The sequence below is a fragment of the Rhincodon typus genome, chromosome 24 (assembly GCF_021869965.1).
Source record: "Rhincodon typus isolate 14 chromosome 24, sRhiTyp1.1, whole genome shotgun sequence".
Classification (NCBI taxonomy): Eukaryota; Metazoa; Chordata; class Chondrichthyes; order Orectolobiformes; family Rhincodontidae; genus Rhincodon; species Rhincodon typus.
The window spans coordinates 43,706,137-43,731,892 of record NC_063355.1 but is presented as its reverse complement, the minus strand read 5'-3'; the positions used below and the strand labels follow the sequence as shown (position 1 = coordinate 43,731,892).

The 25,756-nt window shown below is 44.1% G+C and overlaps 1 protein-coding gene across 1 annotated transcript in view; it reads left to right on the top strand.

Annotated features, from left to right (window-relative positions):
- The window catches only part of galnt9 (polypeptide N-acetylgalactosaminyltransferase 9), a 348,022-nt gene that overhangs the window by 157,362 nt on the left and 164,904 nt on the right, over positions 1-25,756 (top strand). The window lies entirely within an intron of this gene.

The window sequence follows — 25,756 nt, the reverse complement described above, 5'->3', positions numbered from 1 at the left end:
TGTGTGTGTTGTGTGTGTGTGTGTGTGTGTGTGTGTGTGTGTGTGTGTGTGTGTGTGTGTGTGTGTGTGTGTGTGTGTGTGTGTGTGTGTGTGTGTGTGTGTGTGTGTGTGATATGTGCATTTTGCTTTGATTAATAAATAATAAAATTTCTCTTTTTTGTCACTCAATTAAACCTTGTAGTTTGATTCCTTCATTTAAATCTAGGTAATTGTATTTTAATTGAAATGGGATGGCAAGGTGCTAAAAAAGTACCTGTTGTGAATGACCAGGAAGGGGTTTAAAAAGGGAACTGATTCCCACTCTTCCAGATAACAAGTGGCATCCAGCTGCAATGCAGCAATTTTTGGGTGGTCTTTTATACTCTTTCCAGTGGAGGTCGGAGATGGGAAAGGCATTTAAGGGTGGAGGGTCATTGTCTAAAAATGACTTTAATGCATAGTCAGTGGCAGCTTGACAAGGAAGGCTCTCTGTGTCACCTTCTGAAGACAGCTAAAGAATGACAATAAACGCTGAACAGGCCAGAAACACCTACATCCAGAAAGCAAACTAAACGACTCAGCTCCAATCTCAGCCCAAGCCTAAATCATTAACAAGAAAGGCAATTTGTTGCTCATCCCTAACTGCCCAGAAGAATCACCCACACTGCCGTGGGTCTGGAGTCACATCTAGGTCAGACCAGGTTTTGGGCAGCAGATTTCCTTCCCGAAAGGGTATTCATCAACCTGGTGGATTTTTAACAGTAATGGCTACATGGTTGCAATTAGGCTTTTGTCTCTAAATTCCAGACTTTATTTTTTTAAAGCAAAGTCAAATGTCACCACATGCCATTGTGGGGTTTGAGCCCATGTTCCCAGAACAATAGCCTGGATCACTAGTCCACTGTGCCACTGCCTCTCCTGGGAAGCGATCTTATCAATCCCATAAGGAATGCCTCCCTCCAGGCTGTGAAACAACTGTTAAACACTACTGTCTGCTTTCCTTACCTTAACGGATTTGTTTCTGATGTCCATCTTGGAGTCAGTCACAGACTCAATTTGTTTTATGACTTCCAAATTGGTGGATTTTACAAGTAGCAGAAAGTACACTGGCAAAACCTGATTGGATGGGAGCATCATCTTTCATCTCTGATACATCAACAGTTCATGTTGAAATTCTACATAATGCTCACTTGCCAATTTAAACTTTCAATGTGAAATTGGATATAAGTACTGGGAAGGAACCATTGCCAAGCTACAAGGAAAGTCAAGTTGGTGGGCTGAGTTGGCTTGTTCTTTCAAAGAGCTGTCATGGGTTTGATGAACTGAATGGCCTCCCTGTGTGCTGTGGATTTAGTGAATGGATCTCGAATACACAAACCATCATGATGAAAGAGTAACTCCCGATCTCTTGGCTACTTAATCGAATACCACAACCATTGGTCTCCTTGTGTGAATTATTCCCTGTTGTATCAAAGGACATTTCCCACAAGTCGGAACAGAATTCAGCATCTGAACTTGTGCACTTCACATTTTATGCTTCTGACCTGCAAGAAATCCAGTGAATACTTCCCCTAATAGCATTTGCAGAATTGGGCACAAGAGAAGAACTGAGCTGGTGTATGGGGCTCTATTTCGGAACTATTGCTTTGGTTAAAGAGAGAAATCAATTTCAAAACTGCCATCAATGCCAATTCAATTTAGTCCTTGTCAACACAGGAGCTAAAACAGAAATTCTAAGGCTTATTTTGATCATTCTGAAATGACAAAACCTTCCAGTTCCATAGATCACAGCAGTAAGTAGCTAGCAGCTATTCAACAACCACTTTCAAGGTAATTGACATCAGTCATAAACTGCCTGAAGGCTTGAGTCAGCAATGAACTTGCACTCACTGTGTGGCTCCTGTTGTGGTTCCATGCTCCAAGTAGACCCTTTCATTACTGTAAAGCTGTGAATCTCACACCTCCATTCCAATGTGGAAGGATAACAGCCGGGTTTCTGGTTTTAAAAGCACATACCTGAACCTGAAGGGAACAATTAGTGGAGGATCAATACTGGAATGTGAGGGTCAGACCGCTATTAATCATTGACAGCTGGAGGAAGGAGTATAACCTTGAAATTACTGATCTATAGCACATCTTCTGAATTCCTCAGCATATTTCTACATGCTTTCAATTTGCCTTCAACATTCTCAGTAGAACAGCTAGCCAAACTTTCCAGAACTTTTTTTAGTCACTTATGGGATGTGGGCTGGGTCAGCCTTTATTGCCCGTCCCTAGTTGCCCCTTGAGAAGGTGGGGGTGAGCAGCCTTCTTGAACCACTGCAGTCCATGTGCTGTGTGTTGACCCACAATGCCCTTAGGGAGGGAATTCCAGGATTTTGACCCAGTGACAGTGAAGGAACGGCGAAATATTTCCAAATCAGGATGGTGAGTGACTTGGAGGGGAACTTGCAGGGGGTGGTGTTCCCATGTATCTGCTGCAATCGTCCTTCTCGATGGAAGTGGTTGTAGGTTTGGAAGGTGCTGTCTGAGGATCTTTGGCAAGATTCTGCAGTTAGCCTGGCAAATCCAGGAATGGAATAATCCTCAGGATGTGGCAGCAAGCAAAACCTATCTGTTTGAACATTTCAACGTGTAAATCATAAAGAAATATTGGAATTGGGAGCCTTGGGAAGAAAAGACTGTTCGATTGATGGCCATGATTCAACCAATCAGGTAACAAAGATTCAGTTCATTACTGAGAAGGATAGGGATGGACATGTGACATAGAAACAAAGAGGAAGACGAGGTGATCTGGCCCTTCCAACCTGATACACCATTTAATAAGGTCGTGGCTGATCTGACTTTAACCTCAGCTCTACATGTTGTACATTCCCGAAAATCTTTCATCAAGAATCTATCTCCCTGTGCCTTCAAAATATTGAAACATTTTGCATCCACTGTCGTTTGAAGGAGGGAGTTCCAAAGACTCACAACCCTCTGAGAGAAAAAAAAGTTTCCTCATCGCTGTCTTAAATGGACCACCCCTTATTTTTAAACAGTGACCCCTTGTTCTTGATTCTCCCACAAGAGGAAACATCCTTTCCACATCCACCTGGTCAAGTCCCCTCAGGATCTTAAATGACTCAATTAAGTTACCTCAGAGGTTACAGAGCTAGCCTGTCTAGCCTTTCCTCATAAGGTAACCCACTCATTCACAGTGTTAGGTATATGTTAGGGATCAATGGGACGAGTGTGGGGTGGAATCCATTGAGATGAAGAAGTGGCCTCCAGGAAAATCCCCAACCAGAGTTGGCAATGTTACCCACTAAGATACGAGTTGTTGGTTGTGTTTATTGAGGCTGCTGCGTCCTAAAAACCTCCTCCTCCACTGCTGAAGGCCTCATTTTTGCTGGTGCAGTGACATCCCAGGAAATGGAGTCAGGGTTTGCAGGGCAGGACATTCAGAACATTGGACTGAGTCCCACTTCATTATGGCTCTGCTACAAAGGAGAGGGGTGCGCTCCCTAGATCCACACACAAAGAGAGTCACAGGGGATAGGCAAGAAAGTGGGGTTCAGGTCTCAATCAGAGCTGCCAAGAACTTATGAAATGGTGAAGCAAGCTTGAGGGGCTGAGTGGCCTCCATCTGTTCCTAACGCACATGATCTCATGTGTTTAAAATAAAGTGCTGCACTGACTGTAAATCGCACAGGAATAAGTAACATGGGCCCTTGAGTCTGTTTCTAGATTCAGTGCAGTCTTGAGGAATTTTCCACATAATCTCCACTACCTGTGATTATCCCCATATCGCCCCTAATGCCTTTTATGCCCAGAGATCAACTGACCTCAATTGCGAATACATTCAGTGACTGATTGTCCACAGCTCTCTGGGTTAGACAATTCTGTTAGCTCACAACTCACTAAGTGAAGAGATTTCTTTGTCCCAAATGGCCAATCTTCCATCCTGACACTCTGACATCTAGTCCGGACCCTCCAGCCGGGACACACAGTGCTTAGTCTCATGTCTCCCATACCTATCTCAGGAACCTCAATGCTTCTCCATGTGGGGGTCACTGAATTGACAGTCTGAAGCCATCGTGGGAAGAGATAGTGACTGTCACTGATCGCTGGGCACTGATATTGACTCAGTGTAGCTTCCTGAAAGTCGTTCACATGGGTCTTTTCAAATTGATTGGGCCACTTATATGTAAAGACCCTGACTGTCTCAAACATTCAAGATGAGAATGTCATTACAGATGTGGTGTTATCAACTTTACGCAACGCCTTATTTGGAAAAAAAACTTTGGACTTGCAACGAGTTCCATGAAAATCAGATAGTCATGTTTATTGCCTTTTCAAACAAAAAGAGGACTATAGAGTTCCATCAGCAAAACCATCAGGCAAAGCAGCTGTTGCAGCCAACAAAACAGTCCAAGTAATGACAGCAGTACAGTTGAAAATGAGAGAAGGGTTCTCCCCACGTCTGTTCCAACTTCAAACTCAACAGAGAATCAACCTCCTGCCGGTCAAAGAAACCTTGCAGCTTATGACGAATCCTCTGCTTTCCAAGAATTTCACTCTAGCCAAGGCGTCAGCTCATCTCAGAACTTACATACCTGCTACAAAAGGAAGAGTGAGATGATTGCACATTGTAATTGCACTTTTTTCTTATCTATGTCTAACATTTTTATGAGTGATAGTGTGTGTGTTTGTGTGTGTGTGAGACGTGTGAGTGAGATGTCATATTTTAAACCCCTGGGACAAGTGTAGGATTATAAATAACATGCTTTATTTTTAAACTCATGGAAAAGCTTGCTGCTGAAATTGTTTAAATCAGGACAACATCTCCAAGTGTAAAGGAATATGTAAATTTCACATACAAAAACACATCGATCACAGGCAGTGAGAAATTACATGAATTCTGTTCATGATACAGGGGAAAATAGCCAAAGAGACAGTCATGGGACTTTCTGAGGTCTGAAAAAGTAGATTGAGCTTCATTTAATATGTACGTGAAAGGTGGCAACATTAACACTGCAGCATTGTCTTAGGGTTTCATTGGGAATGTGTCTGGAATTTTGCTCAGGAGGCTGGATTGGAGTTTAAAAGCATGACCTTCTGACTCGGACAGTTGTCAGTGTTGCCTGTATCCTGAGGGAACCAGTCTCACCTTCGAAGATAAATGTCCTCCTCAAGGACTTCCTGCTGCACCACAGGGCAATGAGTCAAAATATTCATTGCACTTTATTTGTATCTCACTCTTGGTATCAAACCTTTTAAAATTTAGTTATTCTTTAAAGGGATGTTAACAACACTGGCAAGGAAAACATTTGTTGCACATCCGTAATTGCCCTTGAGTTGAATAGTTGACTGGGCCATTGTCAGAGGGCAATTCAGAGTCATCCATAATGCTGTCACATGTAGGCCAGACCAGGTAAGGATGGCAGATTTCCTTCCCTAAAGAAGAATGACATGAGATCTAATTGAGGTATATAAAATGCTAAAGGGGGCATTGCCAAAATAGATGTAAAGATGTGGGACAATCTCAAATGAGAGGCGATAGTTTTAGGATAAGGGATAGCAGATTTAAAACAGAGGTGAGGAGAAATTACTTCTCTCAAAGGGTCACGAATCTGTGGAATTCACTCCCCCAAGGTGCGGTGGATGCTGGACATTGAATAAATATAAGGAGGAGATAGAGAGACGTTTGATTAGGAATAGGTTGTAGTGTTATGGAGAGCGGGCAGGAAAGTGGAGATGAGGCTGAGATGAGGTCAGCCATGATCGGATTAAATAGTGGAGCAGGCTCAAGCGGCTGAATGGCCTATTCCTGCTCCTAGTTCTTATGTTCTAAAGGATCCAGATGGAGGTTTTTTTAATGAATCCATGTGAGAGATTATTACATTGTAGCTCAATCTCTCCAAGTATTGCACTTCTGTCTCTCACAGTGAGGACTGAAGAAAGCTTCTTGAGTTAGATTGTGAGACTCCACACTGAATTCATCTCCAATACTTTGAGTAAGGACATAGGAGAGGAAGGGTGTCATAGACCATAGAATCCCTACAGTGTGGAAACAGGTCCTTCAGCCCAACAAATCCACAGTGACACTCAGAGCATCCCAACCATCCACCAAATCTACACTATGGGTAATTTAGCATGGCCAATCCACCTAGCCTGCACATCTTTGGACTGTGGGAGGAAACCAGAGCGCCCAGAGGAAACCCACACAGACACGGGGAGAATGTGCAAACTCCACACAGACAGTTGCCTGAGGGTGGAATCAAACCCGGGTCCCTGGCGCTGTGAGGCAGCAGTGCTAACCACTGAGCCACTGGGCTGCCCTTGTGTTAGAGATCTTTTGAAATCCAGGAGAAGCAAGAGAAGGAGATGTTCGAAAGAGACTTTATCCCTTGCAAAATCCTTTAAACACAGCAGAGAAAGCCATGAAATATTGATCCATGCCTGGTACTTGGGGATGGTTTCTGACACAGAATGCACCTCAGGCAATGAAGGAAATGGGATTAAAATGTGCAAACATGTTTGCATTCCTTGGTGCAGACACTGATCCCTGGCGGTGGTGGCCTTGAAGAGTGTGTGCATGTTTCTCTGGGTGAGATGGACATGGTAGCTTGAATACTCCACCAAAGTGAGTGTATTCACTTTTATCTTGCATTTTGTGCAGAATGACTTTAGGGGGCGGACTGACTTTGCAGGCTCTTGTGTTTACTGGGGGCAATTGGACCATAGGGGGTCTTTGGAAAGGGAGTTGGAGAACCAGAGAAAAAGACTTGCAGGATTACAGGGAGAAAATAATGGGGAGGGGGGCACAAGCTGAGTTGCTCTTGCAGAAAACCAGCACCCACACAATGGGCTGAATGGCCTCCCTGTGTGCTGTAACCATTCCTTGATACGTTGAAACTGCAGAGCTCCTGCTGACATTAAATCCAGAGCCAAACACAGAGTAATCTGGTATTTCTTTAATAATGTCTATGAATATTTAAATGTAACAAAATGTGTCAACAAACAACATCATTCACAGTTTATGTTTTTCTCAAAGAGGATGACAAAGTCGTCAAATCCTCAAACACTTAGATTTAATGTAGGGATATAAAGAACCAGGAGCTAAGGTTGGCCATGTGTTTCTCTGGGCTTACTGTACCGTTCAATAAGGTCATGGCTATCTTTAACTCGATTTTAGGGCGGCACGGTGGCCCAGTGGTTAGCACTGCTGCTATACAGTACCGGGGACCCAGTTTCGATTCCACCCTTGGACAACTGTCTGTGTGGATTTTGCACATTCTCCCCGTGTCTGCGTGGGTTTCCTTCCACAGTCCAAAGATGTACAAGTTAAGTGGATTGGCCATGCTAAATTGTCCATAGTGACCAGGGATGTGCAGGCTATGTGGTTTAGCCATGGGAAATGCAGGGTTATAGGCATGGGTTGGGTCTGGGTGGGATGATCTTTGGAGGGTTCAGTGTGACTCGATGGGCTGAATGGCCTGCTTCTACGCTGAAGGGAATCTATGATTCCTTAGCATTAAGGTACCTGCATTAATCACATTACTGATGGCGGAGTACCATTTGCTAACACAGTGACCGTACTTCAAAAGTACTGCATTGGCTGGAAAGCACTTTGCGACATTCTGAATTTGCGAAAGGTGCTATGGAGATGCAAGTCTTTTCTTGTTTCTGATTAGTGATAAGTACTGGATATAAATCATCTTGTGTCCAATGGCATTTAGTAGATTCGCTAATATATTCTCTTAATTAATTTTCAAGTAGCAACAACTTGCAATTATTGAGCACAGTTAATGCAGAAAATGATTCCAAGATGACTCTGTTATAATTAAAATAATTTAGGAACTTTTTAAGAGATAGCGAGACATCTTCACTGGGGAAGTTAGCAGCTCTGGTCATCGCTAGCTTCATGTCAGTCCCATGGAAAGGGAATCCTGATCATTTGTCACTGTCCTTCCCAAATAATCCTCAAAAAACTGGAAGGATGGAGCCTTTAGCAAGATTGTATTTGCAGAATTGTACTTAAATAATGCACAACCTCATGGTCTGGTACATCTCCAATCTACTATTATCATGTAGCCAGGCTCTGTAGTCTTGCCACATACAGTCGGGAATGTTGGTGGACAATTAAACAGCTTACTGGAGGAGAAGGCTCCACAAATATCCCCATCCTCAATGAGGAGAAAGTCCAGCACATCATTGCAAAAAGTAAGACTGAAACATTTGCAGCAATCTTCAGCCAGAAATGCTGAGTGGATGATCCATCTCGGTCTCCTCCAGCGGTCCCCAGCATTACAGATACCAGTCTTCAGCTAATTTGATTCACTCCACATGATATCAAGGAATACAAGATGTAGGTGAGGCCACATTTGGAGTACTGCGTGCAGTTCTGCACACCTAATATAGAAAGGATATTATTAAACTAGAAAGAGCGCAGAAAAGATTTACTAGGATGCTACCTGGTCTGGAAGGTTTGAGTTATTAGGAGAGGTTGGATAGGCTGGGACTTTTTTCCCTGGAGCATAGGAGAGTGAGGGCTGACTTTTTAGAGGTTTGAGAGACACAGATAAGGTAGATAGGCAACAGCTTTTCCCCAAGGTAGGGGAGTCTGAAACCAGAGGGCGTAGGTTTAAGGTGAGAGGGGAGAGATACAAAGGGGCCCAGAGAGACTTTTTTTTTTCAAACAGAGGGAGGTGAGTATCTGGAACGGGCTGCCAGAGATAGTGGTGGAAGCGAGTACAGTTTTGCCATTTAAGAAATTTAGAAAGGTACATGGATGGGATAGGTATGGAGAGATATGGGCCAAATGCAGGCAAATGGTTCTAGATTAATTGTGAAAACTGGGCAGCATGGACAGGTTTAGCCAAAGGGCCTGTTTCCATGTTGTAAACATCTATGACTCTAAGACTAAATGACTTCAAGCACTGGATACTACAATGGCTCTGTGCTCTAAAACTTACCACACCACTTCAAGTTGTTCCAGTGCAGACCATAAGTAGTCCATTTGGCCCATCGAGTCTGCCATTCAATAAGATCATGAACTGATAATCCTGAACTCCACTTCCCTGCCTTTTCCCCATAAACCCTTGATTCCCTTACTGATTAAAAATCTGTCCATCTCAGCTTTGAACAGTTAACAACCTAGCCCCTACAGCAAAGAATACCACACGTTCACTACCCGCTGAGAGAGGAAATGCCACATGATGTGACCCCTGAGTCTGACATGATGCCCTCTGCTTCTCGACTCTCCCATAAGGGTAAGCATCCTCTCTCCATCTACCCCGTCAGGTCCCCTAAGAATCTTGACTTTTTTAATTAAGTCGCGTCTCATTTTTCTAAACTCCAATAAATACAGGCACAAACTACTCACCCTCTCCCCATAAGACAGTTCCTTTATTCCTGCTGTTAGCCTGGCGAACCTTCCCAACTGCTCCAATGCCAGTGTATTTCTCAGAGTACAACAGGACCATGATCAAATGGGCCAATGGGCCGAGGAATGGCCGATGGAGTTTAATTTAGATAAATGTGAGGTGCTACATTTTGGAAAGGCAAATCAGAGCAGGACTTATACACTTAATGGTAAGGTCCTGGGGAGTGTTGCTAAATAAAGTGACTTGGGAGTGCAGGTTCACAGTTCCTTGAAAATGGAGTCACAGGTAGGTAGGATAGTGAAGAAGGTGTTTGTATGCTTGCCTTTATTGGTCAGTGCATTAAGTATAGGAGTTAGGAGGTCATATTATGGCTGTACAGGACATTGGTTAGGCCACTTTTGGAATAGTGCATTCCATTCTCCCTGGTATAGGAAAGAGATTGTGAAACTTTCACTAATGTCCTTTAGGGAGGTAAACTACCATCCTTACCTGGTCTGGCCTACATGTGACTCCAGACCCACAGCAATGTGGTTGACTCTTAACTGCCCTCTGGACAATTAGGAATGGGCAATAAATGCTTCCTGGTCAGAGATGCCCTCATCCCGTGAATGAATTAAAAAAAACTTGGATTTACAAGGGTGTTTCCAGGGTTGAAGGGTTTAACTTATAGGGAGAGGCTGAATAGACTGGGGCTATTTTCCCTGGAGCAATGGACGCTGAGGGGAGACCATATAGAAGTTTATAAAATCATGAGGGGAATGGATAGGGTGAACAGCCAAGGCATTTTCCCCCAAGGTGGGGGTGTCCAAAATGAGAGGGCATAGGCTTAAGGTGAGAGGGGAAAGATTTAAATGGGACCTGAGGGGCAACTTTTTCAAACAAAGGGTGGTGTGTGTATGGAATGAGCTGCCACAGGAGGTGGTGGAGGCTGGTACAATTACGACATTTAAAAGGCATCTGGATGGGTATATGAATAGGAAGGGTTTAGAGGGATATGGGCCAAATGCTGAATGAGTTGGACCAAAGGTTCTGTTTCCGTGCTGTACAGTTCTATAACTCTATGACTCTATGACTCTATATTTTTCCTAAAATAAAGGTCCAAAGCTGTTCACGTTATTTTAAGTGTGGTCTAACTCGTGCCTTGTATAGTTTCAGCAAGACATCCCTCCTCTAATGCTCCACTCCCTTTGAAAGAAAGACCAACCTTCCATTTGTATCAGAGATAGTAGGAACTGCAGATGCTGGAGAATCTGAGATAACAAGGTGGTCTAGGCCCAAAACGTCAGCCTTCCTGCTCCTCTGATGCTGCTTGGCCTGCTGTGTTCATCCAGCTCTACACCTTGTTGTCCCAACCTTCCATTTGTCTTCTTTATTACCTGCTGAACGTGTAAGCTGACTTATTGTAATTTATGCACAAGAACTCCCAAAATAATTTGTGCTGCAGTTTTCTGCAGTCTTTCTCCATTTAAATAATACTCAGCTACCCTAACCTCCTCGCAAAATGCATAACCTCAATTTTCCCACACTGTATTCCATCTACCAAGTTTATGCCCACCCACTTGACCAATTGATATCTATATTTCCCTTCCCATTTTGACCCTTGATTATTTAATATTTTTGGAATGCACTTAGTTTCTGCTCCCATGAAGATTGACGCAAATTATTAATTAAATACTCTGGCATTCCCTAGTTCCTCATCATTAATTCCCCATCCTTATTCTCTAAGGGACCTATGCTCACTTTGGTCTCTCACTTTTTTTAATATATTTAAAAATGTTCTTACTGTCCATTTTGATATTACTTACAGTCTTACTCTGAAAGTTTATTTTCTCCATCTTCATATTTTCTTAACAGGTATTTGTTGTTTTTTTTAAAAACATTCAAAATCCTCTGGCTCACCACTAATCTTTGCCACATGGTAGGTCTTTTTCTTTTGATCTGATTCTTAATTTCCCTGGCAAACCATGGTTGACTTATCCCTTTCCTAGGATCTCTCTTTTTCAGTGGGACATAGCTTTGTGGTGTGACTGAACTATTTTGCTAGATGTCTGCCATTGTTCAACCATTTTTTCATCTGAGTTCCTTTCCTAACCAACCACAATCACCCAGCACTCATCCCTATGTGATTAATCATATTTATGTTTATCACAGTTGTTTCTGACCCACATTTCCCACTCTTGGACTGAATGCAAAATTCTACCATGTTATGGTCACTGTTTTCTAAGGGACCTTTTCTCTTAAAACAGTTATTAAGTCTACTTCTGTAAACATTACAGCTACAGCATTGGCTTTTATCTGACAATGTGGGAAAATTGTCCAGGTATGTCCTCTACACAAAATGCAGGACAAACCCAATCCATCAGTCTAGTCTTGATTATCAGTAAAGTGATGAAAGGTGTCATCCACAGCGCTATCAAGCAGCCCCTGCTCAGCAATAATCTGCCCAGTGATGCCCAGTTTGGGTTACATTCAGGGCCACTGAGCTCCTGATCTCATTACAGCCTTGGTTCAAACATGGACAAAAGAGCTGAATTCCAGAGGGTGAGGTGAGAGTGACAGCCCTTGACATCAAGGCTGCATTCGACCAAGTGTGGGAGCAAGGAGCCCTGGCAAAACTGGAATCAATGGGTATCAGGGGACAAACACTCCAGTGGTTGGAGTCATACCTGACACATAGGAAGATGGTTGTGGTTGTCGGAGGTCAGTCCTCCCAGCTCCAGGACATCTCTGCAGGAGTTCCTCAGGGTAGTGTCCTAGGCACAACCATCTTCAGCTGCTTCATCAATGACCTTCCTTCCATCATAAGGTCAGAAGTGGGGATGTTCGCCGATGATTGCACAAAGTTCAGCACCATTCATGACTCCTAATTGATAGTCATCGTTCAATGTTAATTCCAGAATTTTTATTCAATTCAAAATCCACAATCTGGCATGGTGGTATTTAGATCCGGGTCCCCAGGATATTATCTGTGTTCCCTAGATTACTCATCCAATGATAATACCACTCTGCCATCACCTCCCCAAACAATTTATCTGGAAACAGTGTGTGGCATCATGGAAAAAAGGAGGAGATTGGCCCTAAATTAAATTGTTCAGAGAGCCAGTGTAGACACAGGAGGATCAATAGTCTTCTGCACTGTAACAATTCTGCAAATTCTATAAACAGCAGCTAGGACAGGTATAAGGAGTAACTCACCTCCTGACTCCCCAAAGCCTGTCCATCATCTACAAGGCACAAGTCAGGAGTGTGATGGAATACTCCCCACTTGCCTGGATGGGTGCAGCTCCAAATAAGAAGCCTGACACCATCCAGGACAAAGCAAACTGCTTGATTGGTACCACATCCACAAGCATCCACTCCCTCCACCACCAACGCTCAGTAGCAGCAGTGTATACCATCCACAAATGCACTGCAGAAATTTGCCAAATATCCATGTATAGCACTTTCCAAACCCACAACCAATTCCATTCAGAAGGACAAGGGCAGCTGATGAATGGGAACGCCACCCCCTGCATGTTCCCCTCCAAGCCACTCACCATCCTGACTTGGAAATATATCACCGTTCCTTCACTGTCGCTGGGTCAAAATCCTGGAATTCCCTCCCTAAGGGCATTGTGGATCAACCTACAGCACATGGACTGCAGCGGTTCAAGAAGGCAGCTCACCCCCACCTTCTCAAGGGGCAACTAGGGATGGGCAAAAAATGCTGGCCTAGCCAGTGATGCCCGCATCCCATGAATAAATAATAAAAATCTTGATCTTTATAGCTGGAACTCAATATTGTAGGTTTTCCATTCACCAGTTTGTGAATCATGACTATTGTCTGTCTTGTCTCCCGTTCTGGTTACTGAGGGTCGGACCACGAGCACCCGTTGGGATTGTTCCGCTTCTTAGACCCATGTACGGGAGTGGTTTGTCATTGCTTTCTGCAGGATGCTGACCTGGAGATTCCCCCCGCTGTCACTGCTTGCTATCACACTACAGGAGCTAGTCATCAATCTGTTCGACCACATTATAAACCCACCTTCTACAGCCATGGAATACTGGCTCGAACCCACGTCTTCAGGTTCAGAGAGAGGGATTCTCCCCTCTGCACCACAAAAACTCTGCATCATTATCAGTTATATATTATTGATTACAAGGCACACCACCACAACGTTACATCACTGATCTAATAACCCAGGTACCATACACTCCCGGTAGGATTTAAGGTTATGGATCATGATACCAAAGTTTGAGTCAGACGGGAGTCTGGACCCTCCACTTTGTAGAGGACAGTGACTGAAGATTTTGATGTTCCCTGTATGAGGTGACCAGTGATCAGGTGGTGTGCCCCTCCATCCAAGTCCCTCATAGCTGGAGGGTCAGTAGGAGGTGACGTTTGCATTTTAAAGTGATTTGCAAAAGAATAAACAGTGTTATGAGCGAAATCTTTCTTTTGCGCGGCGAGTGTTGCGGGATCTGGAAGGGTGAGGGAGACAGGGTTGATTGTGGTTTTCAAGGGAATTGGATAAACACCTGAAATGCAAAGGGAAGGGCCTGGGAGAGGGATTAGCAAAGTGTCTCTTGCAGGGAGGCAGCATAGATTTGAAGGGCCAAAGGGCCTCTGCACCCATTCTAACAGGCAAATATCCAACCTCCTTTGCAAAGTTCTGATTGGGTTTGCTTCCACATTTGGCGGAGTGCATTTCAGATCCCAGGTTGAGGAGTGGAACAGAATTCCCCATCATCTTCCCCCGACTCATGATTTTCTTCCACCAATTATTGAAGTGCAGTGATGCCTGAACGTAAGATCACCCCGGAGAACCAATTGTCAATCGTTCAGCTTCTGAAACAGTTCTGAATCCTCTTTCTAATTAGCTGACAATGCACCGTACTTTCAGTGTGACACAGCAGAACCTGTGTTTTGACCAATGAAATCATTATCAGCACCAAACACTTGCTTTGATTTCCATCAGGATCAATAAAAAGCACAGATGTAAGGCTCAGCACAGCAGGAAATGTGGGAACGCCCTCACTCACCTCTCCTGCGCCAGCCACATCGAAAATTTAACTCAACATATTTTAGAGCTTCAATGCAGCAAGTGAACTTACCTAAAGCATATTGCATTCAGCCTCACTCAAGCACTTTGTTAACATGCTTGCAACCTCGAACGTACAATGTTCATTTGGGCTGACAATGCTGTTCAAGATCTGTTTACGAAACAGCTAATTGTCTTGAATGGATCAGTGGTCTTTTCAAACTTGACTGGCAGCAACAAAGAGCTCTCAGCGTTTATAATCCCTGAGGAGATTTGATAACTGATACAACAAATTACCTCCATCTGTTTGCAAATGTCCACCCAGCAATGCCTTTGAACACAGTGCAGCAAGAATTATGAACACAATTTGCTTATCTGCTGTGGGAGAGAGAGATGGAAATAGTGAGCAAATTAATGATTTCATTCCTATTTTGTTGAATGAAACTTGTATTCATTTATCACCGCGACCAAAATGCCCAGCCTTTGATATTGTAATGACAACGCATGATGGGCACCTGATACATGATACTGCTTCAACGACATAAATTATTCCTACAACCTCTCCACTCCACATTATTCCCATCTGCCTACAGAATTGGGAAAGTGCTGAATTTAATGTTAAGCTTGAATGTTATAGGGTCCCTCGTTCGTTAGGTTTTTCAGATAACGACTGAATGGCAGAGCAGCTCGATGGGCTAAATGGCCTATTTCTGCTCCTGCGTTGTATTGTCTTAATGTGAGGATTTGCCCATGTTCTTAGAGAAAGGGGTCTTTCTCGTCTGTGTATACCCGAAGGCAGGTATGACACACAACCGCACAACGGGTCAGGATGAAGAGAAAGTCACGAGTCTAGCCCAAGCTGGAATGGGAATCAAACCCCAGACTGTTGGCATCAATCTGAATTGAGCCAACCAGGGCCACCCCGCCTGATTGCATTCCCCATCCAAGGATTTTGAGGCGCTGTGGTAATATAGTTTTACCAACATATTTTAATCGGGAGCTGTGGATCATGGTGGCAGAGACTCTGATATTTTTCGTCAGACACATGATCAGAAATCTCTCCCACCCTTACTGTCTGCCATTAGCCTGTCTTAGAGCATTTAACAGGTTGAAAATTAGACAGGTTTGTCGCATTATTAAGAGTCAGTAGGAACTGCAGATGGTGGAGAATCTGAGATAACAAGGTGTAGAACTGGATGAACACAGCAGGCCAAGCAGCATCAGAGGAGCAGGGAGGCTGACATTTCGGGCCTTGACCCTTCTTCAGAAAAAGGGTCTAGGCCCGAAACGTCAGCTTTCCTGCTCCTCTGATGCTCCTTGGCCTGCTGTGTTCATCCAGCTCCACACCTTGTTATCTCAGTCGCATTATTAATGCACCTTCCTTGGCCAACAAGTTCCAGAGTGAATACAGAACTTCTACCCCAAGGGCAGTGACTCCACCCATTGCAACACAAGACCATTCCCCCAAGGGACGGGTGTGTAATTGATGCTGGTTGGATAAGAGTGAGACTGACTCTTGAAACTGGCCCATTTGGTGGTAAATAAATTCTTGGATTTCTATAGCACTTTGTACAACGTAGGTTATAGCCAGTGAAAACAAGCCATTGTTTTAATGTTGACAACATGACAACTGATGTGAACAGCAAGCTCCCACAAACAGCAGTGCGATTTTTTTATTCATTTGCAGCATATTGGTATCACTGGCTAGGCCTAGCCTTTACTGCCCATCCCTAATTGTGGGTGGCAGTGTGGCTCAGTGATTAGCACAACTGCCTCACAGCACCAGGGACCCAGATTAAATTCTACACTTGGGTGCCTGTCTGTGTGGAGTTTGCATGTTCTCTCTGTGTGTGCATGAGTTTCCTTTGGGTGCCCTGGTTTCCTCCCACAGTCCAACGATGTGCTGGTTAGGGTGGATTGGCCATGCTAAATTGCCCATAGTGTTTGTGGCATGCAGGTTAAGTGGGTTAACCATGGGAAATGCAGAGTTACAGAGATGGGGTAGGGAGTGGGTCTGGGGTGGGCTTGATGGGCCAAATGGCCTGCTTCCACACTGTCGGGATTCTATGAAGAGTCAACCCCATTGCTGTGAGCCTAGAGTCACAAGTAGGCCAGACCAGGCAATTTGCTTTATTAAAAGGCGTTAGTGAACCAGATGGGCTTAAATGATTGTCAGTGATTACACTGTCCTCATTGAAATTCCAACCTCACCATGTTACATGGCGGGATTCGAACCCATATCCCCAGAACAAGAGCCTGGTGTTCTGGATTATTATTCCAGTTGTTACCTCTGGTTACCTCTCTAGTTTGTTGCCTCTAGATATTGAGCAGATCACCTGTTTTATGATATGTTGTTTGTGGGATTAATGTTATCCCCTCCTCATTTTCCAAATAGTTTTGTGATGTTTTACATTTTCACCTAAGAGGGCAGAAGGTGCCTCAGTTTGTCATCTCCTGCTGATCAGATCCAAGATCTGCAGTCCTCTCATCTCCAGTTGTAAATGGAGTTGGAAAATTAAACAAATCACTGGAGGAGGAAGCTCCACAAATATCTCCATCCTCAATGATGAGGGAGCGTAGTACATCAGTGTAAAAGATAACACTGAAACAATTGCAATGGTACCAGAAGGATGCAGAGGCTTTGGAGAGGGTACAGAAAAGGTTTACCAGCATGTTGCTTGTTTTGGAGGGTATTAACTATAAGGATAAATTGGACAAACTTCGTTTGTTTTCATTTGAACACTGGAGGCTAAGGGACAACCTGATAAAGTTTACAAAATTATGTGAGATATGGATAGTAGGGATAGTCGGAGTCTTTTCTCCAGGGTAGAAATGTTAATAATGAGGAGATATAAGTTTAAGTCAAAAGGGGGAAGGTTAAAGGAGATGTGAGAGACAAGCTTTTTACACAGAGGGTGGTAAGTACTGCGAATGCGCTGCCAGAGGAGATGTTGGAGGTGGATACAATAGCAACGTTTAAAAGGCATTTATTCATTTATCACTGTGACCAACATGCCCAGACTTTGATATTCTAGTGACAATGCTAGGTGCACACTAGAAACATAACACCTCTTCAACTACATACATTATTCCTGCAGCCTCTCCATTCCACGTTATTCCCTTAAGAAACTCTTGACAGCTGCATGAATAGCCAGGGAGCAGAGGGATACAGATCACATGGAGGCAAAAGGTTTTTAAATTAGAAAGGTGTCATATGTTGGTGCAGTCTTGGTGGGGCAAGGACCTGTTCCTGTGCCGTACTACGCTGTGTTCTAATCTTCAACCAGGCAATGACCATCTCCAACAAGAGAGAATATCAAGATTGCCTCTTGACATTCTATGTCATCACTCTTGCTGAGTCCTCCACTAACAACATCTTGGGGGTTACCATTGATCAGAAACTGGACGTGCCATATATACACTGTAGCTACAAGAGCAGATCAGAGGCTGGGAATCCTGCAGCGAGTAACACACCTCCTGACTCCCCAAAGCCTGTCCACCATCTATAAGGCACAAGTCAGGAGTGTGATGGAATACTCCCCACTTGCCTGGATGAGTGCAGCTCCAATGACACTCAAGAGGCTTGACACCATCCAGAACAAAGCAGTATCCTAAGACCCACGGGATGTTCTGGGGATTTGGCCTTGAATCCCACCATAGCAGATGGCGGAATTCAAATTCATTTAAAATCTGGAATTAAATGTCTAATGATGACCGTGAAACTAGTGTTGAATGTCAGGAAAAATCCATCTGGCTCACAAATGCCCTTTAGGGAAGGAAACTGCTGTTATTTAATCAACCTGCTCAGAAATGTTGTAAAACAATTCCAGCGCAACTGGGACTTTCTGGCCTGGGGAAAGGGACACTGCCACTGCATCACATGACCATTATTGTCTGTTTTATGCTGAATGCCCAAGGCATTGCCTAATTGTTGAATGAGGAGCAGTTGAGGATTCTGGGTCAACACTTGATGGAGGGTAGAAGGGTATGGGGGCACCAGATTGAAATTTACAGAATACTGTGAGGCCTGGATAAAGAGGACGTGGAGAAGATGTTTCCAATAGTAGGAGAGACTGGGACCCAAGGGCACACCCTCAGACTGAAGGGACATCCCTTTCGAACTGAGATGAGGAGGAATTTCTTCAGCCAGAGGGTGGTGAATCTGTGGAACTCATTCACGCAGGGGGCTGTGGAGGCCAAGTCATTGGGTGTACTTAAGACAAAGATAGATAGGTTCTTAATTAGTGAGGGAATCAAGGGTTACAGGAAGAAGGCAGGAGGATGGGGTTGAGAAACATATCAGCCCTGATGGAATGGCAGAGCAGACTCAAGGGGCTGAATAGCCTAATTCCGCTCCTATGTCTTATGGTCTTATAATTTATGTGGCATCAGTAAATACAACAAGACAGCCCTTTGATGTTCTGTAGCAGTGATTAAAACATACCATAAGGCACAGCAACTAACATGTTTTTATTGAAGGATACTTGTAACATCTCCAGACTCCAGATAGGATCATTAGTCGATGTCGTGTTTCGTTTTGACTTGAAGCAGTGAATTTATACTTTATTATAAATCCCTGGAAATATTGTGGGTGAGGTTCTGAAAAGGAAAATTAATCATGGTACAAATTGGGCAGCTACATATGAATACACGTACACACACTCACCATGCTGTTGTATAAATCATCTGGGACAGCTCAGTATTCAATTTGTTTTTTCTGGCATGTGCATACAACAGCATCGTGCATTTATATAACATCTTTCAAAAAAATAACACATTTCAAGGCACATCACTGTGACATAATCAAACAAAACTGATCACCAGACTATCTCAGAAGATATTCGGACAGATAAATCAAAGTATTGATCAAAGAGAATGGTGTCATAGATGTTGACAGTGCAGAAGTAAGCCATTCGGCCCATTGTGCCCATGCTGGTCAACAAAGATCTGACTGCACTAATCCCATCTTCTTTGCCCATAATCCTGGAGGCTATGGTAAGGGGACAAATAAATATCTAAATACTGCTCAAATATTATGAGAGTTTCTGATTCAACTCTTCCATGATGTGGAGGTGCTGGTGTTGGACTGGGGTGGACATGGTCAGAAGTCAGACGATGCCAGGTTATAGTCCAGCAGGTTTGTTTGAAATCACAAGCTTTCAAAGCGCTGCCCCTTCATCAGGCGAAGTTCTGAAAGCTTGTGGTTTCAAACAAACCTCTGGGACTATAATCTTGTATGACTTCTGACCTTGTCAATTCTTTCAGGCAGTGAGTTCCAGACTCCAACCACCCAGAATGAAACCATTTCTCTTGAACTCTCCTGTAAACGTTCTACATCTTACCTTAAATCCATGCCCTCTGGGTATATATGCGTCTATCAATAGAAGGAAGTCCCTTATCCATCCTATCTACAGTCTTCATAATCTTACACACCTCTATCAGATCCCCTCTCAACCTTCACTGTTCCAGGGAAAAACAAATCCAATCTCTCCAATCATTGCTCAAGCTCAGAGCTTCCAGCCCAGGCAGCATCATGGAACATCTCTTCTGCACCCTCCCATCCTGCCTATAATGTGGTGACCAGAATTCCACACAGTAAACTAGTTGTGGCCTAATTTTATCAAGTTCCAGGATAACTTCTAAACAACGAAACCAAAGCACAGTGGATGCTATAAATCAGAAACAAAAAATTCTGGTGAAACTCAGCAGGTCTTGTAGCATCTGTGGAGAGAAAACAGAGTTAACATTTTGGGATCCAGTGATCCTCCTTCAGAACCCCTGCAGCCACTTTGAGGGCAGCATGCAGTGGTGCAGAGAGTCTGGGCATACATGATGGATCTTACGGGATCTCACCACCAGCCAAGCGATGTTTTGGTGCTTGTTGGAGAGTTCTGGTGATGAGGCGTTCTGCCAAATAACCTTGACAATCTGCACAGGGAACCATGCAACAAGATCCACCCTCTTTTTTTCCTGCAGGGTCTGGAGGGTGCTATGTGCTGATCACTTCCTGATGGATTGCGGTCAAAGGTGTTTTCCTTTGCAAATTTCTCCACAAAGGGCAAGAGACATGGAATGGTCCAACTACTTGGAGCATTCTGCGGCAGTGAGCCAGGCCTGTCCTTCACAACACCGGGGACAGGTAGAACCTCAGTACGTCATGACACTTGGTATCTGTGTACTGAGGGTCCACACACAGCTTGATGCAGCCATGCACAAAGGTGGTCATCAGGATGAGGGCAACATTAGGAATGTTCTTCCCTCCGTTATCCAGAGCTTTGTACACGGTGTCCCTGGGGTCCATCCTAGACCTCCAGATGAAATGGAAGGTGACGGCAATGGCACAGTTTTGGGGAATAGGCCAGACCCACACCATGTAGAACAACAGAGAGACTACCTCACACCTGATGACCAGGATTTTACCCACAATGGAGAGCAAGGAGCTGCTGCCAAAAACCTTGTTTTTGCCTCACCTGGGGGATATACTCCTCCCAAGTTTTTTTTCAGGCCTCATTCTCTCTGAATCATATTCCAAGCACCTTCAGGTAATCTTCCCTGATGGTGAAGGGGATAAAGGATTGGTTGGCCCAGATCCCAAAGAACATGGCCTCACTCTTGCCTCAATTTACCTTGGCCCCTGAGGCCCCAGGTTGAACTGGTCGCAAATGCTCACGAGTCAGCGCACTGACAGCAAATCTGAGCAGAAAACAGCAACATCATTCATGTACAGGGAGGCTTTTGGCCTGCAGGCCACTGCTACCTGGAATAGATAGCCCCTCTCAGGCTCGCATCCTTCCTGATGTACTCAACAAAGGGCCCTATACAACATACAAACAAGGCAGGAGAGAATGGGCAGCCCTGTCTGACTCTGGACCTGATCGGGAAGCTTTCGATTCCCACTCATTGATTGAGATTGCACTAACGATGTTAGTGTAGAGTAGTCGGATCCAATTGAGGATTCCCTCCCCAAAGCCCCTCCATACACAGTCGATGTTTGTCCTGGTGTGTGTCCTGGGGGGACAGACCTATCAAAGTTACTGGGTTTTCATCTCAGTGATGTTGACTGCCTGTGACCTCACTCACCCACTATAGATAATAACAGTGATGCAGATACTGGACATTCACATTCTGTTAGCTGTGGCGGCATAGCAATCTTTGTTTGGAAGGTCACTGAGAATGGGCCTTGGTTTTGCGATTTTATTTGGCATGTATGGTTAAAAATGGTGAATTAATATCAGTAACACAACTATTCCTCGAGGCACTCACAACATTGGCACAATCCCATTAAGTCCGTGTGAGGGAGGGTCTGGGCTGTATCTAGTGGATATTGAACTGGCCCGTGTATGGTGGGAATTTGTGCTTTTGAGAAGGAAAGTTCCTATCAAGGATAGAATTACCAAGACATATAAAAGATAAACTTCACAGAGTAAAGTATTTCTCAACCCTGAATTATTAATGAAGAAACAAAATCTGACAAGTAATAGCTCCTATTATGTTAAAAGATGTGAATTGCTGTGTATGTAATCTTAGATTTTATTACAAAAAAAATTTATGTTTCCTGACATAATGGGCTGGTTTTGAGCAATTTCTTGCAGTGTGACACTGCATTGAAAAGTGGCATTTATGCTTGCGCAGTAAATTTTAAAGGACAGGTTTAGGACTTTGAACTTTGTCGCACTTGAGTTTTGATAAAGGATTTAACAAGACTTACAAATGTCTGTCATTAGAGACTGGGGCAGTTGAACAAAGCTCAGTTGTTTATGACCAAAGGTTAAAGACCACCCTGGGTAAGATAGATGTGGTATCTGGGTGTAATTCAGCTTGTGATGAACGTTAACTGTTTTTTCTGTCATTCAGTTCGGGCATGTTTCACCCTTTCTTTAAAGCCTTGTACATCAAAAGAACAAAGACCAAAGAAAATTACAGCACAGAAACAGGCCCTTCGGCCCTCCAAGCCTGCACCAACATGCTGCCCATCACAACTAAACCCCCCTACCCCCGTATCGCTCTATTCCATCCTATTCATATATTTGTCAAGGCACCCTTTAAAAATCACTATCGCATCTGCTTCCACTACCTCCCCCAGCAGTGAGTTCCAGGCACCCACCATCCTCTGTGTAAAAGACTTGCCTCATAAATCACCTTTAAAGCTTGCCCCTCGCACCTTTAAACCATGGCCCTGAGTAACTGACTCTTCCACCCTAGGAAAAAGCTTCTGACTGTCCACTCTATCCATGCCCTTCATAATCTTGTAGATCTCTATCAGGTCACCCCTCAACCTCCGTCGTTCCAGTGAAAACAACCCAAGTTTCTCCAACCTCTCCGCATCGCTAATGCCCTCCATACCAGGCAACATCCTGGTAATATTTTTCTGTACCCTCTCCAAAGCCACCACATCCTTCTGGTAGTGTAGGGACCAGAATTGAACACAATATTCCAAATGTGGCCTAACTAAGGTTCTATAAGGCTGCAACTTTACCTGCCAATTTTTAAACTGAATGCCCCGGGCCGATGAAGGCAAGCATGCCATATGCCTTGTTGACGACCTTCTCCACCTGCGTTGTCACTTTCAGTGACCTGTGTACCTGTACACCCAGATCCCTTTGCCCATCAATTGTTGTCTACATTCTATAAAGGACATCTGTACTTTGAATCCCTTCCAACATAGAGAATCTGAGTGGGTAATAATCCCCTGGGAGTATCTCAGATGTTTCCTAGTCACCATGGCGTCGTGTGGTTTCTGACTTTGTCCACCCCAGCCCCTCCGCAGATGTTTCCTGGGAGATGAGCACCACATGGTAATGTCACTGGACTAGAAATCCACAAGCTCCAGATGTTACAAATGTACAAACATATGAACCAGGCATAGGCCACTTGACCCTTGAAGCAAGAGTGAGCCTGTCAACTTGCTAAGAATGTGAACACATTAGAAGCAGGTCCAGAGAAGGTTTACTCGATGAATCCCTGGAATGAGCAGATTGCCTTATGAGCAAAGGCTAGACAGACTAGTTTTGTATCCTCTGAAGTTTCAAAGAGTCGGAGGTGATTTAATTGAAACATGTAAGATCCTGAGGGGAGTTAACCGGATCAATGTTTCCTCTTGTGGGAGAGAATGAGGGATCTGTCTAAAAATTAGGGGTCGCCCATTTAAAACAATGACGAGGAAACATTTTTCTCTCAGAGGGTCCTAAGTCTTTGGAATTCCCTTCCTCAAAAGATAGCGGGTGTAGAATCTTCAAATAACTTTAAGGCAGAGCGAGATAGGTTCTTGATGACCAAAGGGGTGAAAGATTATCAGGGATATGCAGGAATGTTCTGCCATTCTCACACTAAATCTGTACTATCAACACCCTTTCTCCCCCAGCACTTCATCCCCGACTATAACGTAAATATTGCCCCCTCCACACTTCACATCAGCTCTGATGAAGAGTCACCTAGACTCGAAACGTTAGCTTGCTCTGTCTCCATGGATGCTGCCTGACACGCTATGATTTCCAGCATTTTTAGTTTTCAGTACAGATTCCAGCATCTGCAGTAATTTGCTCCTATAGGAATGTAGAGTTGAGGTTAAAATCAGATTAGCTGTGATGTTATTGAAAGGTGTAGCAGGCTGGAAGGGCCAATTGGCTTCATCGTGTTACTTGTTTGTATGTTTGTAAGCTAACCATTGATGCCAACTCGCTGACCTTGATTTGCACTCAGAAGATCATTCACCATTGTTAAATCGCCAACCTTTTCCTTATGACGGACAATAAGATTTGGTGATCCACAGAACCTCTGTTTTCTAAGTCTCACCACCCACCCAGCACAGCATTACACTGTGGAGAAACTGGGAGGTAGAGATCCCATGTTGTGCTCCCTGAGGAACACTGACATTGGGTTGAGGAGCCGGAATATTCCGCCACTGCCATCTTGTACCTTGAACCATGTGTCAGATGCTGTTTGAGAGCACTCATCGCTGAAGCATATTGAACCAGTTTACTACACTGAAGGTGCCAGGTCAATAGAAGTTATTTTTGTTGCTGTACACTATCCCAAGGGGTAATTGAGATAGGGAAGGATAGCGGAGCAGGGAATGGAGGCCACTTTAGGGATTTCAGTGATAAGGATGAGTGTTTGAAAAGAAAGACTTTACTGGAATGGGAACTAGTCTAGGTTAGCATGTTGGGTGATAGGTCAACAGGACATCCTGTGAGTTCCGAACTGATGGCAGAGATTTGCATTAACTCAAGGTCATGGAGAGTGTCAGATGTGAAGCCAGAAAAGCACAGGAAGAGTCCAGTCTGGAGATAACCTGATTGAAAGGTTCACCAGTAGGGGCTGGAGATGGAAGACTGGGATAGGGTAGGGGTTTCTGGGCCTGGGTGGGATGTTTGTCAGAGGGTTGGTGTGGACTTGATGGGCCAAATGGCCTGTTTCCACACTGTAAGGATTCTTCTTCTGATGCTACAGAGAGAGATGAGGCTGATCTTGCAGGTGAGGAGAGTGAGGGATTGGAAACTCAGTTTGGGCTCAGACAGGACACGGAGGTTACAAACTGTTTGCCTCAGCCTCAGATAGTTGCTAGGTGGAAGGCTGGAGTTGGAAATGAGGCTATAGAGTTTGTACCAAAAGTAAAAAGGGCTTGATTTGTGTCTCCTGCCAACACGCTCTGCTCTTTTGAGTTGAATAGAATGAAGAGGAGAATGGGGTGTAACTGTGGGTCTGACCAGCCCAATTTTTGAGAGATAAAATTGGGAGAGACGTACTTATAACCTCCTCTTAAAATGATGTGTTCCCTTCATAAGAAAGCTTGGCTGCACAGCGGTTAACTCTGATTTCGTCTAAAATGGGAGCGTGTTTTACAGCTTTGCCCTTTTTATTCCCATCAACATCTACCCAATTTTTTTTATGGTTGACATCAGCAGCAAAATCCTTTTCCATGTGGGAGGAAGATGTCAGTGCAGTGAGAGAGTTAAAACACAAAGGATTCACTGCATCCCTAAGGCCCAATCTCCATGCCACTTAAATTGCAATGTGTCCTTTGAAAAAAGTGCATCAGTCGAGACATAGAAACCCAGAAACATAGAAAATAGGAGCAGGAGGAGGCCATTCAGCCCTTCAAGCCTGCTCTGCCAATCATCACGATCATGGCTGATCATCTAACTCAATAGCCTAATCCTGCTTTCTCCCCATAACGTTTGATCTATTCGCCCAAAGTGCTGTATCTAGTCACTTTTTGAATACATTCAATGTTTTGTCATCAACTACTTCCTGTGGTAACGAATTGTACAGGCTCACCACTCTTTGGGTGAAGAAATGTCTCCTCATCTCCATTCTAAATCATCTACCCCAAATCCTCAAACTGTGACCCCTGGTTCTGGACACACCCACCATCGGGAACATCCT